Genomic DNA, 17,729 nt, shown 5'->3' with positions numbered 1-17,729 from the left:
ATCCCATCTGAAACACATATGAAGCACACCTTTAATGCCACACTGGTGGATCAAAGACAGTCCCCACTGTAGAGCAAAATAACTCCAGCACTGCAGGGGGGGGGGTTGTGCTCAAATGGCTGAACTCAGACGTGAACCCACATGCTTCTGACTCAGAGACATGAGTGATACGGGCAGAGCGACAGAGAATACATAAAACAAAAGGTTATTTATTTAATATGAACTTATAATCTTTACCAACCTGAACATATTCACTAATCTTTACTCAAATAAACTGACATAAACTGACACGTTCAGTGTGATCAAAAAGACACGATGTTACTTCAAAAACAAAACACTTACCAGGTGTAAAGAACCGTTTCATTTTCCACTCTACTGCCCCGCGCAGAAACATATTCCTAGCTCACAGTTATATTGATGTTGCGTAAACCCATAGACCTTAAACTCCTTATGGTCGTTGCTAAGCTGCTGCATCATGTGATGTCATGATCTAGGCATGTCAATTATGTAAGCGGAATGAGTAAAGACTTCATTTATGCCTGAAATAGTTTGAAGGAGAAAGACACATGCCGGCTCAGGCGTACTCACATCCCGTGAGCAAAACCGATTAAAAAGAGACACAGAGAATGGGTCGGGGGAGAGAAAATAGTGTGTTCCTGGTAGCGAACATTTCTTCCACAATAGTGCATCTCTCTCAAAGAACAAAGAGCTTCTTAGCGGCCTGTCAATGATTAATCTTTTTGCTGCATGCAAATAAGTCAGACACCAAAGTTATTTATAAACATACACACTAAAAAAATATCTGAGTCGTGCCTATGTTCTGAACAACAGGTTTATTTCCCACATTATCCACCACCACAATAAATCCTCTTCCACCCTCCCCCAACACATGCACACTCAAAATTACTCTGCCCAACACCTCCCAAAAAGATGCATATATATCAGTATTAAAGTTGTTCCTAAAATGTGAGTATATTATGAAAAGGCCAATGAAAGAACTACTGTAGTGGGTAACTTGTAACGTTAATTATAACCCATGCTGCATTTATCCAGCTCCACAATCTTAGAATGCATGAAGCAATAAGCTACAAATAGTAAATGCGGCTCACAGCAATTCATGTCTTGTTTCTAACATCACAAGACTAAATGCCATTACATTTCAGTATCAACCCCCTCTACACACAAACGTACATGCCTATACGCACGCACACACATGTACAAAGAGAGCAGTCCTGAACTACAATCTACCTCATTGGTGACCCTCGGACTATCCTTGATCGGACTTTGCTGATTTACCTTGCACTAAACGTTATTCCCTTATCATGTATCTGTATACTGTAAATGGCTCGATTCTAATCATGTATTGTCTTTCCACTGACTGGATAGTACGCAACAAAAGCTTTTCACTGTACCTCAGTACACGTGACAATAAACTAAACTAAAGATACATGCTCACACGCACAAACTCACAAGTACACAACAAATATACAAGCATGCTTACTCACACACACACACACAAACACCCACATGCTGACACATACATTCTTCTCTTGTGAGATAGTCACTTGGTTTATGGATAACTTGCTTCCACTCTGGTGCTGTGGCTTCTGAGATGATTGCTGTGGCCGATGTAGGAACCACAGACCTCTCCATAGGTGGGGCAAGAGGTGCCTGACTGTATGGTTGTGCACTACTTCTGTTGTTTACCTGGAGCTCCTGTGTGCTCCCAATGCACAGACACAAAGTCTGCCTCAATACAGAATATCATGGGCATATACACACACACACATGCAAACACATAGAATAAAAGATGTACAAATATCCATGCTAATGCACTTGCACGTGCACGCGCACCATTACATACAAGCTCATGCACACAGCCAAACTCACATACATGCACTTATACACATACATGCATAGAAATATAAAGTGCATAGCTGTGAAGACTAATAATACATACATGCATAACGGTTTTATTTTTCCTCTGGTGCTTTGCTGAGAACAGTGCTTTCCCTGATAGTGTAAATCAGTCCAATAGTTGTGGAACTATCTGATGAGGCAAATCACTGAACTGATGGAGGGATTTTCTGCTTAGTCAGTTGTGCCACCTCCAACTAAAAGCAATGGAAGGAGATAATGAGGGGAAAATTGCTTCAGCATCTTCACTAAAGTAATAATGGATTCCAGTTTGAGGATTCAGTCATTCTCGATGTATGGGATTCCCAGGGCCACAGAACTGTAAAAATCCTCTTTATGAATGGAACTTGGTGTCACCTATATGCTGGCTATCAATTTGTGATGTTTTTTCAACACAAAGTTTGCAGGTCCTATTCCTTTGGTCTGTACATAATTAAAAAAAACATACACATTTATAAACCCTCCTCAGTTCCTTTACGGCATTTCACCAACCCACCCTCTTACCTTTTAGGAACTATTGCTTTCTACTAATCTACAATTGACTTAGCATCATACACCACTTGGACATTGTTCACCTATGACCCTAGCCATAAGTATTTTCACTGACTGGATTAGTTGAATGACGGAATAGACTGGAGGAGATGAATGACCAACTCATCTTCCTACATTACTAATGTATACAGGCATAGGCAGCAAAACGTACTCAATTTTGGACGTTAGTAAACAGGCCAACTCGGCTTGAAACAGATGCAAAACATAGAAACATAGAAAATAGGTGCAAGAGTAGGCCATTCAGCCCTTCGAGCCAGCACCGCCATTCATATGATCATGGCTGATCATCCAGATTCAGTACCCTGTTCTTGCTTTCTCCAACCATATTCCTCGATTCCGTTAGCCCTAAGTTATATCTAACTCTCTTGAAAACATCCAGTGAATTGGCCTCCACTGCCTTCTGTGGCAGAGAATTCCACAGATTCACAACTCTCTGGCTGAAAATGTTTTTCTTCATCTCAGTCCTAAATGGCCTAACCCCTTATTCTTAAACTTTGACCCCTGGTTCTGGACTCCTACACAGGATCATTTTCCTGCATCTCACCTGTCCAATCCCTTAAGAATTTTATATGTTTCTATATGATCCCCTCTCATCCTCCTAAATTCCAGTGAATTTAAGTCCAGTCGGTCCATTATTTCAGCCACAATGACAATAATACTTTATTAGCCAAGTATGTTTTGCAACATACGAGGAATTTCATTTGCCAAGTCAGTTATACAAATAAAAATCACCAGAACACACAAAACACATTTTAACATCAGCATCCACCACAGTGACTCTACATTCCTCACTGTGATGGAAGGCAAAAAAAAGTTCAATCTCTTTTCTTCTATGCTCTCCCGCGGTCAAGGGCTTCGAGCCCTCCATTGACGGGACGATCTTCACTCCCGTAGCCTGCGGCGTTTTGTGCTGTCCACGTCGGGGCGATTCAGCTCCTACATCGGGGGGATGTCAGCTCCCCCGCGCCGAGCGATCGAACCCCGCGTCGGGGCTGGTCGAGCCTCTGCGCTCGTCGGTGCTCACGACTAGCCACTCCCGAGACTGCAAGCTCTTGATGGTAAGTCTGCGTTGGAGCAATCTCAGGCAAGGGATCGGCTCCGATATTAAGTCCGCGCCCCGCAGTGGGGCCCAAGGTCAGTCCAAGGAGGCCTCCAGCTCCATCGATGATAGGCCACAAAGCGACCGGAGACGTGACCTGGAAACATCGCGTCTCCAGCAAGGTAAGATACAACAAAAAATGTTTCCCCCAAACCCCCCCCCCCGCACATAAAACAAACTGGAGAACATCTACACAAACTTATAAAATGCACTGAAAATAAATTTGGCTCCCCTGGTGGTAGATTTTTTATCATATGTCAGTCCTGCCTCAAATTAAGAGACCAAAAATGCACACAATACTCCAGGTGTGGTGTCACCATGGCCCTGTACAACTGCAGTAGGACCTCCTTGCTCCCATACTCAAATCCTCTCGTTATGAAGGCCAAGATGCCATTTACTTTTTTCACTGCCTGCTGCACCTTCATGCTTACGTTCAGTGACTGATGTATAAGGACACCCAGGTCTCATTGCATCTCCCCTTTCCTAATCTGACACCAAGTTTGGTGGCGGTGCCTTGTGGCTGCGGCTCACTTGCAGACCGTCTATCTTTTTTCTTTTCTTTTTGTCTTATTAGGAGTATGTTTTTGGTTTATTTTTAGTTGTGTATATGTGGGGGGTGGAGGGGGAGTGGGGGAAACTTTTTAATCTCTTCCTTTGAATGGAGACGCGACCTTTTCCTTGTCGTGTCTCCATTTTGCTGGGGCCTAACATCGTGGAGCTGGCGGCCTCCAACTGGAATCGACCTGAGGGCTCCATTCATAGAGCCTGCGGACTTACTTACCATCACGGAGCTGGCTGACTTGGAGGCTGTGGTGGTGCGGCAGTTGCGACCCAACTTCTGAGCTTCGGAGGCTTCGGCCGCAGGCCCTGTGGACGGTAAAATTTGGAGCTCGCAGATCCCTGGTAGGAGACCGATTTATGGGAGCTCAACGGCAACTTCGCCCGCCCCGAATCGCGGGGTTTGAATCGGCCCGTCGCAGGGCCTTACATCGCCCGGTGCGGCTTAATCGGCCGCGGGACTTACCAACGCCCGCCGGGGGTTTTAACATCAAGAGCCTCGATCACCTCGATGCAGCAGTTTGACTGCCTGACCGCGGGAGAAGAATAGAGAACAGGGAAGAGATAAGACTTTTGCCTTCCATCACAGTGAGGATGTGTTTGGAGATTCACTGTTGGATGTTTGTGTGGAACTGTGCTAATTGTGTGTTATGTTTACTTTGCTGTTATGACTGCAGGGAACAACATTTTGTTCAAACCTTTGTTTGTTTGAATGACAATAAAGGCATTCTACTTCTAATCTGCCTTCTTGTTCTTGCCACCAAAGTGAATAACCTCACATTTATCCACATTATACTGCATCTGCCATGCATCTGCCCACTCACCCAACCTATCCAAGTCACCCTGCAGCCTCATAGCATCCTCCTCGCATCCTCCTCGCAGCTCACACTGCCACCCAGCTTTGTGTCATCCACAAATTTAGAGATGTTACATTTAATTCCTTCATCTAAATCGTTAATAAATATTATAAATAACTGGGGTCCCAGCACCGAGCCTTGCGGCACCCCACTAGTCTCTGCCTGCCATTCTGAAAAGGACCTGTTAATTCCTACTTTGATTCCTGTCTGCTAACCAGTTCTCTATCCATGTCAATACCCTTCCCCCAATATCATGTTCTCTAATTTTGCACACTAATCTCTTGGCAGAAGCAGGCAAAAGAAAGGACACAAAGCGCTGGAGTAAATCAGCGGATCAACGTGGATAGGTAATTTTTGCTCGGATCCTTCTTCAGACCAAATAGAATCCCAGCAGAAATAGGCAGCTGGTCATTTGAGACTACTTTGTTGTTGACCAATCCACATAGCCCTGAATTCTCTTGGTGCTCGCAAATCTATTAATTTCAGCCTTGTGAATATCAATAAGTGATTGCAATACCCACAGCCTCATGAAAAGAATTCTCACTTTGGATTGGTGACATTTAAGTATAAATTTTTGTCTCTCGTTCCAGAAATCCCATCAAAGGCTGGAGTAAATTGGAGGGACAGACATCATAGAAACATAGAAACATAGAAAATAGGTGCAGGAGTAGGCCATTCGGCCCTTCGAGCCTGCACCGCCATTCAATATGATCATGGCTGATCATCCAACTCAGTATCCTGTACCTGCCTTCTCTCCATACCCCCTGATCCCTTTAGCCACAAGGGCCACATCTAACTCCCTCTTAAATATAGCCAATGAACTGGCCTCAACTACCTTCTGTGGCAGAGAATTCCAGAGATTCACCACTCTCTGTGTGAAAAATGTTTTCCTCATCTCGGGCCTAAAAGATTTCCCCCTTATCCTTAAACTGTGACCCCTTGTTCTGGACTTCCCCAACATCGGGAACAATCTTCCTGCATCTAGCCTGTCCAACCCCTTAAGAATTTTGTACGTTTCTATAAGATCCCCCCTCAATCTTCTAAATTCTAGCGAGTACAAACCGAGTCTATCCAGTCTTTCTTCATATGAAAGTCCTGACATCCCAGGAATCAGTCTGGTGAACCTTCTCTGTACTCCCTCTATGGCAAGAATGTCTTTCCTCAGATTAGGAGACCAAAACTGTACGCAATACTCCAGGTGTGGTCTCACCAAGACCCTGTACAACTGCAGTAGAACCTCCCTGCTCCTATACTCAAATCCTTTTGCTATGAATGCTAACATACCATTCGCCTTCTTCACTGCCTGCTGCACTTGCATGCCTACTTTTAATGACTGGTGTACCATGACACCCAGGTCTCGTTGCATCTCCCCCTTTCCTAATCGGCCACCATTCAGATAATAGTCTACTTTCCTGTTTTTGCCACCAAAGTGCATAACCTCACATTTATCCACATTATACTGCATCTGCCATGCATTTGCCCACTAACACAACCTATCCAAGTCACCTTGCAGCCTCCTAGCATCCTCCACACAGCTAACACTGCCCCCCAGCTTCGTGTCATCCGCAAACTTGGAGATGTTGCATTCAATTCCCTCGTCCAAATCATTAATATATATCGTAAATAGCTGGGGTCCCTGCACTGAGCCTTGCGGTACCCCACTAGTCACTGCCTGCCATTGTGAAATGGACCCGTTTACTCCTATTCTTTGCTTCCTGTCTGCCAGCCAGTTCTCTATCCACATCAATACTGAACCCCCAATAACGTGTGCTTTAAGTTTGTATACTAATCTCTTATGTGGGACCACATAATACAACACCTCATACTTCTCTGTATTAAACTCCATCAACATCCCTCAGCCCCCCTGCCCAACCGATCAAGATCCTGCTGCAATTTTTGACAACCATATTCATTACCTGCAATATCACCTACTTTAGTGTCAACTACAAACTTGCTTACCATGCCTTGCATTTTCTCCTCCAAATTACTGATATAGATGGCAATGGGCCTAGCACCGAACCCTGAAGCACACCACTAGTCACAGGCCTCCAGTCCGAGAAATAACACAAGTTGACAATGTCACCCTGCACAATGGGGAAGCCTGCAAACCTCAGGGGGCTGGGTAATCCCCCTGCCTTTTGCTTTCCCTGAGAGTGAAATGTAGGCAGCTACTGAAATGTGGAGGTCACTGGACTCCCTTATACTTTCAAGAGAGAGCTAGATAGGGGTCTTAAAGATAGCGGAGTCAGGGGATATGGTGAGCAGGCAGGAACGGGGTACTGATTGGGGATGATCAGCCATGATCACATTGATTGGCAGTGCTAGCTTGAAGGACCGAGTGACCTACTCCTGCACCTATTGTCTATTGTCTATTGTCTATTATGCAAGAGTGAATGGCAAACTGTGAGAGATTGCAAATATTTGCAGTTCCAGAATACTTTGACTAACTGAAGTGTTGACTTTGATTAAACATCCCAAACTCAGTAAACACCTGGATTAGATGCTGCGCAAGTTCTCGGTGGCCAGTGGCGACATCTTTCACTTCCCCTTGTTGAGGAAATCCTGTGAGTCTTAGCAGAAACAATGCTCTCTGTGTTTGACAACACATTCGGCATTTGCTCTAATCTTACCTACTAGGCAGGAGAAACCCATTAATTCCAGAGCCTTGCAAACATTTATTAAGAACTTAATAAGATTTAGTTGAGCAGATGAGTACAAAGCCACGTGTATAAATCAGTGATTTGTGATTCATTTGCAAGAACAGAAAGAGCTATATTTGGAGATGCATTTGCCTAACCCTAACTCTTATGCAAACTGCACTTGCCTGAAATTTAGTAAACAGCTTGAGGTCTGACCTTGAATAAGCCCAAGAGCAGCTTTGAAATATAACTCGAACAATGTACACCTGCGTCCTCATGAGTAGGAGACAGCATTCACAGCAATCAATTGCTGTTTTCAAATCTAGATGTGATACATTTTCTCACTTACTGGTGAACAAGGATATAATCACCATTCCAGCAACCCCGACAAGATGCAATGCTTGAAGAATGGACTGGCATCAGATTTCCAATGGGTGCGTGGGATATACTAAATTTATCCAAGAACCAAAAACGTGCTATTGGTCAATAAAATGTAATATTAGTCAAATCTAAAATCAAAATTGGCAGATTTTTATAAAATTTTTGATCATCAACTAGCAGATCGTAATATTAAATTTTCTCATGCATAGTTTCTCCAGAGATGTCTTTTAATGAAGCACTCTCATGTAGTATTGCTCTATTTCTCCCATTTCAGATCTAAATACATGTTATATATATCCTGCTCTAACTGCCCTGAATTCCAGGTTTATTTGTTTTTGTCATGTCCAGAAATCTTACAGACTTTCTCAGCATGAATCTTCAGTAATGCTCAATATTACAATCACATTTGTGATGCTAAAATTAATAAATTCCTTCAGCTGAAATGGTCTCCAATCAACCCAACATAAACTCTAATCAAAGGTACACAAAATTGCTGGGGAAACTCAGCGGGTGCAGCAGCATCTATGGAGCATCTAATCATTCTGCAGAAAGGTACAGCCAAACTTGTCAATATTACGTTGCCCTAGGGTTTATAAGGACCTTACTGCAGGGGTTCCCAACCTTTTTCGTCCCGTTTATCCCAGGCAACTTTAGTAGCACATAACAATATTATTTCACTTATTTATGAACAACTAAATGATAAACAGATTCTGGTATACCAGAACCAAACACAGTCAGTCAATGAGAAAAAAATATGTTCCAATCCAGAATCAACAAATTTACCTCCTGGGTCGGTGAAATTTACCCCCAGGTTGGGGACCCTTGCCTTACTATAACCTAGCGATGTTACAATACTTACCTTCAGCGGCGCTGCAGTTCTGCCACTGGCCGTGTGCACGACTTTGGCGCCCTGGGGGGGGGGGGGGGGCGGGATTAAAATGACGTTTTCTCCTGCCTGTCTGAGTCGAACTTCCTCAGGCTGTTAAGCTGCTGCAGAAAAATCGTTCCGACCTCCGTTCTCGGAAGTTTTTTTTAAATCGCGGGAATTTAATCCCTGGAGTAAAATAAAAAGCTACTTCTAACGCCGTCAACGCCTACAACGGGACGGATCTCACGTAGGGGATAAAACAAAATGTAAGTCATTTATTTTACATATAAACTTGCTTCTTAGGATGACTTTAATCAAAATTTCCTTGGCGATAATGTGATTTTGGCCCCATAAAACCGGCAGTATTTTTCCTGCCGATATGGGTTTCAAATTCACTGCAACCGCAACGTTCCAATCGATCGCGTTCTACAAAAACCCATTCGCAAGATGATTATAATGGCCATTAATTTACGGGAATTAAACATTAAATTCCTTCCATTTGGCCTATAAATTCATGACAATGAGATTTTAAAATCATGTTATATTGTGAATTCTTGTGTGAATGTTATTTGGACATTTAGGCTATTTAAAAATGTTAACCTTTTCTTAAGAAATGGATAGATGTTTAGATCTACTAATTGAATTTTGTAATTAGCTACAATTAGGTAACAAATAATTATATGCTTTAATTTCAGGTCATCCAAGTAAGATTGTTTCATATTTGTTTCAGAATGCTTCAATCTATAATAACTGAAAATTTCATTCAGTTCTCTTAATTTTTAAGAAAGTTATGGGCTTTTGACTGTCATTGATCACAGCTTTTGAATTAAGTCAATGGAAAAGCAATAGGGAACAAGATGCTAATTTCAGAGTATGAAAATGGCCATAACTTTTTTAATACTGAATATATGAAAGTGAATTAGGTGTCAAATTAAACTTATTTTTATGCTTTATCTGATGAGATAAATTGCAGACTTGATTTTTTAAATCTCAAAATTTTGTAACATTGCTATATAACCCACTTGTATAATGACTTGGAACATGCTTCGTCTTTCCACTGACTGGTAGGCACGCAACAAAAGCTGTACACGGTACACGTGACAATAAACTAAACTAAACTAAACTAAACTACAAATTATCAGGATAATGACCATTATTAAAAAAGGAATGTGCATTTATATATTGCCATTCATAACCCCAGGTTATCCCAAGGCACACTAAAACTGTTCTTTTGCAGTGTAATCACCGTAGACAGAAACATGTTGATGAAAACAGGCAAGAATGTGACGGTGAGCGGGTGTTCTATGGTTGTTAGGATATAAGATGCAAAAGGAAAAACTAGATACAGTAGTACAGTATGGCGGCATGGTTACGCAGCGGTAGAGTTGCTGCCTTAAGGGCCTGTCCCACGGGCATGCGACTCCATGCGGCAAGCGCGACCTAACGTGGTCGCTTGAGCCGTACAGCCTCGCGGGGCCGGTCCCACATCGATCGCCGGAGCCATATGGAGTTGTGCGGAGCTGGTCCCAACATCGAGCAGGGCTCCGAAAAACTGACCGTGTTCAAAAATTCCGCGCGGCAATGGCCTGCCAGCCCGCAGTCGCCTCGACGCCGTACGCACCACCTCGATGAGCGTGCGCAGCGTCTCGACGCCGTACGCAGCGTCTTGACGCCGTACGTCACGCGCGAACTTCCCGCGGACTTCGCTCGAACTTCACGTCACTCACTCGACCTCCGCGGAACCCCCGCTTCCGGTTTGGTCGTGCTCGCCGCATGCAGGCACATGCTGGTGGGACCGGCCCTGTACGGGGATCACTCGACCTCCGCGCGGCCCCCGCTTCCGGTTTGGTCGCACTTGCCGCATGCAGGTCGCATGCTCGTGGGACAGGCCCTTTACAGTGCTTACAATGCCAGAGGCCCAAGTTCGATCCCTTCAACCCCAACTACGGGTGCTGTCTGCACGGAGTTTGTATGTTCTCCCGTGACCTGCGTGGGTTTTCCCCGAGATCTTCGGTTTCCTTCCACACACCAAAGACGTACAGGTTTGTAGGTTAATTGGCTTGGTATAAATGAAAATTGTCCCTAGTGTGTGCTGGGATCGCTGGTCGGTGCGGACTCGGTGGGCTGAAGGGCCTGTTTCCGCGCTGTATCTCTAAATTAAACTAAGTTCAATGGGCAATCTTTTACCCAATTTCCCAGGGTGGAAATGTCAAAGGCTAGAGCGCAGAGCTTTAATGTGAGAGCGCTATCTTTAAAGGGGATGTGTGAGGAAAGTTTTTTTACACTGAGTGGTTAGTGCCTGCAATGCACTGCCAGGAGTGGTGGTGGAGGCAGATCTGATAATGGTCTTTACGTGGCTTTTACAAAGATACATGGATATGTAAGGAATGGAGGGATAAGTATCACATGCAGACAGAGGAGATTAGTTTAATTTGGCATCATGTTCAGCATGGTCATTGTGGGCTGAAGGGTCTGTTCCCATGATGTACTGTTCTATATTCTATGTATGATTTTGTAATCTCAGTGTCACTTTGTTGCACTAATCCAGTATCCCTTCATTTCCTTAATATCTAAATGTTTATCTACTTCCCTCTCAAATCTGCTGAATGACTTAGCCTGGAAAGCCCTAACAACATTTTGAAGACTCACAGAACTCTTGTGTGAAGAAATTTATTCTCATCTCTTTATTTAATGGTCAGCCTTTTCTAGACCCAATGACCAGTGAAAATACAATTACACTTTCAAGCCACTTAAGGATTTTGCACATTTCAATGAGATCACTTCACAGTTGTCTGAACTCATGAGACTATACGCCTAAATATGCTTACTTTTCTTTCATATGACAAACCCCACCATTCCTGGAATCAATTGGATGAATTTTTATTGTACTCTCTGTTACAGGTAGAGAGACCAAACTTGTACACTATATTCCAGATGCAGCCTCACAAGGCACCAAAGATTTGGAGCGATAACTTCAAAATCGTACGTGTTTTAATCAGATCATCTCTCAATCTTCGAAACGCCAGAAATTACAGACATAATTTACTTTATATTTCCTTATTAAAAAGAATCCACACCCGAGGAATCAATCCAATGAATCATCCATGCACTTTCCCCAAGACAAAGATACACTTCCTTACATAAATAGACAGAAACTGGACCTCAGGTATGGTCTGATGAAAGCTTTTCTACAGTTGTAATAAGACTATTAGTCAGTTCTTCTTGCAAAATTCCTTTTGCATGTGATCCTCAACATGCATCAATCTTCTTTTGAGGATCTTAAATGGTCTGTGAACTCTGCTGTAGTTGTAAAAAAGGCGCAACAGAGACTTTACTTCCTCAGAACACTGAGGAAGGCCCATCTGTCTGCTAAACTGCTGGAGTCTTTCTACCGCTGTTCGGTAGAAAGCATACTGACTTACTGCATAACTGCCTGGTTTGGGAACTGTTCAGCAGCTGACAGAGCAGCTCTCCAGAGGGTGATAAAAACTGCCCAGGGTATCATTGGACTCCCCCTGCCCCCTCTGGAGGACATTTACCACTCCAGGTGCCGCAGCAGGACCTGTAATATCGTGAAAGACATTACACATCCTTGTCACCACCTTTTCACACTGCTGCCCTCAGGAAAAAGGTACAGGTCGCTAAAGTCACGCACTGCCAGACTCAAGAACAGCTTTTACCCATCAGCAATCTTGGAACTGAACTCTGTCTCAGGAGCGGGTTATGGGGAAGGAGGGGGGGTGGGAGACAGTGTTAATTTATGTAAATGTGAATCCATGGGTGGGTTTGGGGTGGGAGGGAGTGTAAAAAGTATGAGTATGTGAATGTTTGAAGTTCTTTTAAATGGAGAGACACAGCAATCTCGTTGTATGTGACACATGCAATGACAATAAAACATTCTGATTCTGATTCTACCATTAAATGGAATTTCATGGGTCAATTACCCCAAACTAAACAACAACAGGGAGAAAAACATGGAAATCAGGTCAGGGTGTAAGTGAAGCCTCCATATGTGGCCCCTTTCTCTTCTACAGCTTGTACCATAAACTTATACTGAAGTGAAAAATAAATACCTTCTAACAAAATTGTGTTTCCTTGCCAAGGAAATGTAAAATGCATTCTTTCTCCTTTGAAAAGCATCAACAATTTCTGCACCCTTGATGTTTTGTCCCTCATTTTTTGTCCTGTTTCAGGCATACGTGTGCACTCACAATTGCATGCACACGTACACATTCATAGATCATTGAGTCATAATGCACAGAAACAGGGCCTTCAGCCCAACTCGTCCTTACTGACAAGATGCCATTTCAACCCACATCCATAAAATCTTTTCCATCCATATATCTGTCCAAATATCTTTTAAATGTTGTTACTGTACATGCCACGACCACGTCCTCTGGCAGGTCGTTCCATATATGTACCACCCTCACTGCAATAAAGTTGACCCTCCTATTAAACCTTTCAAATCAACTGTTCGGCACAACAAATGCACTTCAATAAATGTAAAGCTCTTTAGGACATCTTGTCAAGGAAGTGAAAGATGCAATATAAATGCAAGAACTTCTTACATTTAGTATCTAACCTTGTTTTATAATGACCTTGCAAAGTGTCTTGGGCCAATCTAGCCAATCATTCAAACAAAGTAAGTTGCCGCAGAGATGTCAAGAGGTGTGGAAAATAATTATATAACTGCTTCTGAGCTTCTGAATTAGATTTTGATCATAGCACTGATGCTCATATTTTTTAATAGACAATAGGTGCAGGAGTAGGCCATTTGGCCCTTCGAGCCAAATGTGATCATGGCTAATCATCCCCAATCAGTACCCCGTTCATGCCTTCTCCCCATATCCCCTGACTCCGCTATCTTTAAGAGCCCTATCTAGCTCTCTCTTGAAAGCATCCAGAGAACCTGCCTCCACCGCCCTCTGAGGCGGAGAATTCCACAGACTCACCACTCTGTGAGAAAAAGTGTTTCCTCGTCTCCGTTCTAAATGGCTTACTTCTTATTCTTAAACTATGGCCCCTGCTTCCGGGCTCCCCCAACATCGGGAACATGTTTCCTGCCTCTAGCGTGTCCAAGCCTTAACAATCTTATATGTTTCAATGAGATCGCCTCTCATCCTTCTAAACTCCAGAGGGTACGTCCAGCTGCTGTTTCTGATGCTATTTGATCTATTGATCATTTGTGACGTGTACAATTGGGTAGTGGTATTATTTTCTATCGGTGCCAAATGTTGACAGAGCAATGAGGGAGCAGTACTTGGGAGGAATAAAAAGCACAAGTGTTAGTCATTTTACATTGTGGGCTGAGGGCCTGTTCCTGTGCTGTATTGGTATAGTAAATGGGATTAATATAATCATAAGATCATAAGTAATATGAACAGAATTAGGCCATTCGGCCCAACAATATAGATGGAAACTTGATGGTCAGCATGTACAAGGTGGGTCAAAGGGCCTATATCAGTGCTGTATGACTCAATGACTCAGAAGAGGCCAATAGGCAAATTTACAGATAATGATCAACATTTAAATGGTCACAAAGTGCTGGAGTAACTCAGTGAAATCAGGCAGCATCACTGGAGAACATGGATAGGTGATGTTTTGGGTCGGGACTCTTCTTCAGAGATGTTGCCTGACCTGCTGACTTACTCCAGCACTTTGTGTCTGTTTTTACTGAAGCAGCATCTGCAGTTCATTGTATCATCCTTGAAAGTTATGAGACAAAATGTGCTGCATTTTATGGTGGAGTGCACCGTTTTCTTCTTATGCCAAATCACCAATCTCTCTCCAGCTGAAATAGCACAAGAACCTTTCAAAAATATTTGGAGGAAAGTGCAATTTTAATCATAGGTTTATTCATCATAATTGTTGTTTATCGTACAGGCTCCATCTTTCAGCTCATGTGGTAATATCCATCACAAGTCATTTTTAGCAAACTGTTTTCATTCCTTATTCCAAGAATACACTAAACTTTCAAACTAAAAGTTATTTTTACATTAAAGGCTGCTAATCTGCAAAAGCTAACTTTGCAACCACAATGCTGCAGGCAGAGAACTCAGTCAAGACAATAAAAAAGGTTGATATTTCTACACCATATTAAAGATTTTACAAGTCAATGACGAATTTAAGTACCATGGTGAAATGTCAGCATTGACATCTGCGATGAAGTCTAATCTGATGCACAATCTTCACAGGAATGAGTGCTGTTCTTCATTAATATTGAGTCTTTACATCCACAGCACTGCTTTAATCATCCTGTTGTATCCATCTCTCTTACACAGTCACGCAGAGCTAACGATAACTTGTTGAACTGTGGTAGATACTTGTCAAAGATTTCTTTCAAAAGGGCACTTGCACACCACAATCTCATGGTCTTGATGGAATGAGATCTTGGTCCAAAGGCAAGAAAAGCTGAGACAACTGGAGATCAGGCTCAGCTGAATGGATTCATACACATATGCACATACACACCTCCAGCGGCCTCACACAAATACGCACATACATGCACATACATACACATACACATGCAAACTCATACTTCCACACACATTCACACGCATGCACCAGCTATCCCCACCAACATATGCATGTACACGATAGAAAAACAGAAATGCTGGAATAATTCACATAGTCACTTCAGATATACACACACAATGCATACACATTCACCCCCCTCACAAGGTGCACACACAAACCATACACCCACACACACAGCACACATGCATGTACAAGCATACTCCCTTCATAAATGGAAACACCCCCATCATGCACAAATATACACCCACATAACCACTGCCACCCCAACATACACATATATCACCCTCTCTCCTTAACACATGCATGCATACACATTTGCATACACATACATGCGCACACACATGATGCACAAACTGACTTCATATAGACACACTTTGTGTATGTATGACATACAGATGCACATACAGATGGAGACAATTGTTTCACCACAAGCTACCTCCTTGGTTTCCACCAAGAGATATCAATTTATTTTCTCTCCCAACCGCTATGTGTTTAACCAGGACATGTTTGGTCCATTCCAGCTTCTAATACCTCCCAAGATGCAGACCAACACGCTACTTGCGACTGATCTACAATCCTTTGCACAGCTTGAGCTTGAAGTACATAAGAACACAAGAACATAACAAATAGACTCAGGAGTCAGCTATTCATCCTCTCGTATCTGTACTACCATTCAATAATCACATGTCTACATTTTTACCTCAGTGCTATTTTCATACACTCACATCCATTGATTCACCTACTATTCAATTATTTATTGATCATGGACGGAAAAAAAAAAGTCTCCATGACTCTCCTAGATAAATAATTTCAAAGATTCATAACTCATGGTTAGAAATGTCTTACTATCTTTATCGTGAATGGCCTATCCCTTATTTTGATAGAAAACAGACTAAGTGCTGCAGTAACTCAATGGGTCAGGAATCATCTGTGGAGAACATGGATAGGTGATGTTTCAAGACGGGATCCTTCTTTAGACTGACTGTTGAAGGGGCGGCGGGGGGGGGGGGGGGGGGCGGGGGAGGAGCAGGAAGAGAGGAGGGGCAGGACAAAGCTTGGCAAATAGGCTTTTACAGATGAGGGGAGTTTTTCATAAGCAGATGGTGGACAAAGGCCAGTGTTGAAATAACAGTAGGTATGAGCCAATAGGATTGAAGAGTTGCTAATTGTGGAAGCTAGAGGAAGGAATGTAGGTGAAAGAATCGGGGAATGGGGGGGAATGGGGGAGATTGGGAGAAGAAGGGAGAAGGGTTTTTGTAGACCCTGAAGAAGTGTCCTGACCCAAAACATCACCTATTCATATACTCCAGAGATGCTGCTTGACCCGTGGAGTTACTTCACTTTGTGTCTTATTTTGTAAACCAGCATCTGCAGTTCCTTGTATTTACATCCTAATTTGAGAGTGTTTTCACCTGTTTCTAAAGAGCCCAGCCAGGTGAAACATCTTCCTCACATCCACTCTGTTAATGTAATCTCCTTTCATTGGTCTAAATGCCAGGGAATAGGCCCAGCCTACTTAATTTATCATATTATGACAAACTCACAACCGCAAGAATCAAGTTAGTGGACATTCATGCCATTCCCTTATTCCAAATGGGGTGGAAGATTGCAACCTTCACGTGGTCCGCCCTGTTTCGACTAATGCAATCAACTAGACGTGCACAAACAGAAGATCAAATACAACAAGTTGTCCTACAACTTTAAGCTGTGCATGCCACACGAAAGAAGAAGAATTCCAAATGTATCCTTCCTTGGGTAGGGAAACCAGACCTGTACACATTATTGTGCAGGAAGGAACTGCAAATGCTGGTTTACACTGAAGGGAGTAGAAAATCTGAAGAAGGGTCTCGACCCGAAACATCACCAATTCCTTCTACCCAGAGATGCTGCCTGTCCCACTGGTGGGAGAGTCTAGGACCAGTGGTCATAGCCTCAGAATTAAAGGGCACTCTTATAGAAAGGAGGTGAGGAGGAACTTCCTTAGTCAGAGAGAACTTCCTTAGTCAGAGGGCTGTGGAGTCCAAGTCAGTGGATATTTTTAAAGCAGAGATAGACAAATTCTTGATTAGAATGGGTGTCAAGTGTTATGGGAGGAAGGCAGGAAAATGGGATTAGGAGGCAGAGATCAGCCATGATTGAATGGCAGAGTAAACCCGATGGGCTGAATGGACAAATTCTACTCCTATAACTTGTGAAGTTGTGAACTTGTTATTCCAGCATTTTGTATCTATCTTTGGTGTACACATTATTGCATGTCATCCCATCAGGGCCCTTTTTAATTTTAATATATTGACTGCCTCCTGTAAAATTGGTCAATATTA

General features: G+C 42.9%; 1 protein-coding gene across 2 annotated transcripts in view; it reads right to left on the bottom strand.

Annotated features, from left to right (window-relative positions):
* rasgrp3 (RAS guanyl releasing protein 3) overlaps window positions 1–17,729 on the bottom strand; it is a 118,144-nt gene that overhangs the window by 85,301 nt on the left and 15,114 nt on the right. The window contains exon 1 of one of the 2 annotated variants that reach the window (XM_033025824.1): window positions 343–643. The exons of the other annotated variant lie outside the window; for it this stretch is intronic. The gene's annotated coding sequence lies outside the window, so the exon portion shown is untranslated. Of the gene's footprint in view, window positions 1–342; window positions 644–17,729 lie in introns of those variants that run through there. 2 annotated transcript variants of the gene reach the window in all.

The sequence above is a fragment of the Amblyraja radiata genome, chromosome 8, assembly GCF_010909765.2.
Source record: "Amblyraja radiata isolate CabotCenter1 chromosome 8, sAmbRad1.1.pri, whole genome shotgun sequence".
Lineage (NCBI taxonomy): Eukaryota > Metazoa > Chordata > Chondrichthyes > Rajiformes > Rajidae > Amblyraja > Amblyraja radiata.
The sequence above is the reverse complement of the archived record's forward strand: the minus strand, read 5'-3'. Positions and strand labels throughout refer to the sequence as shown.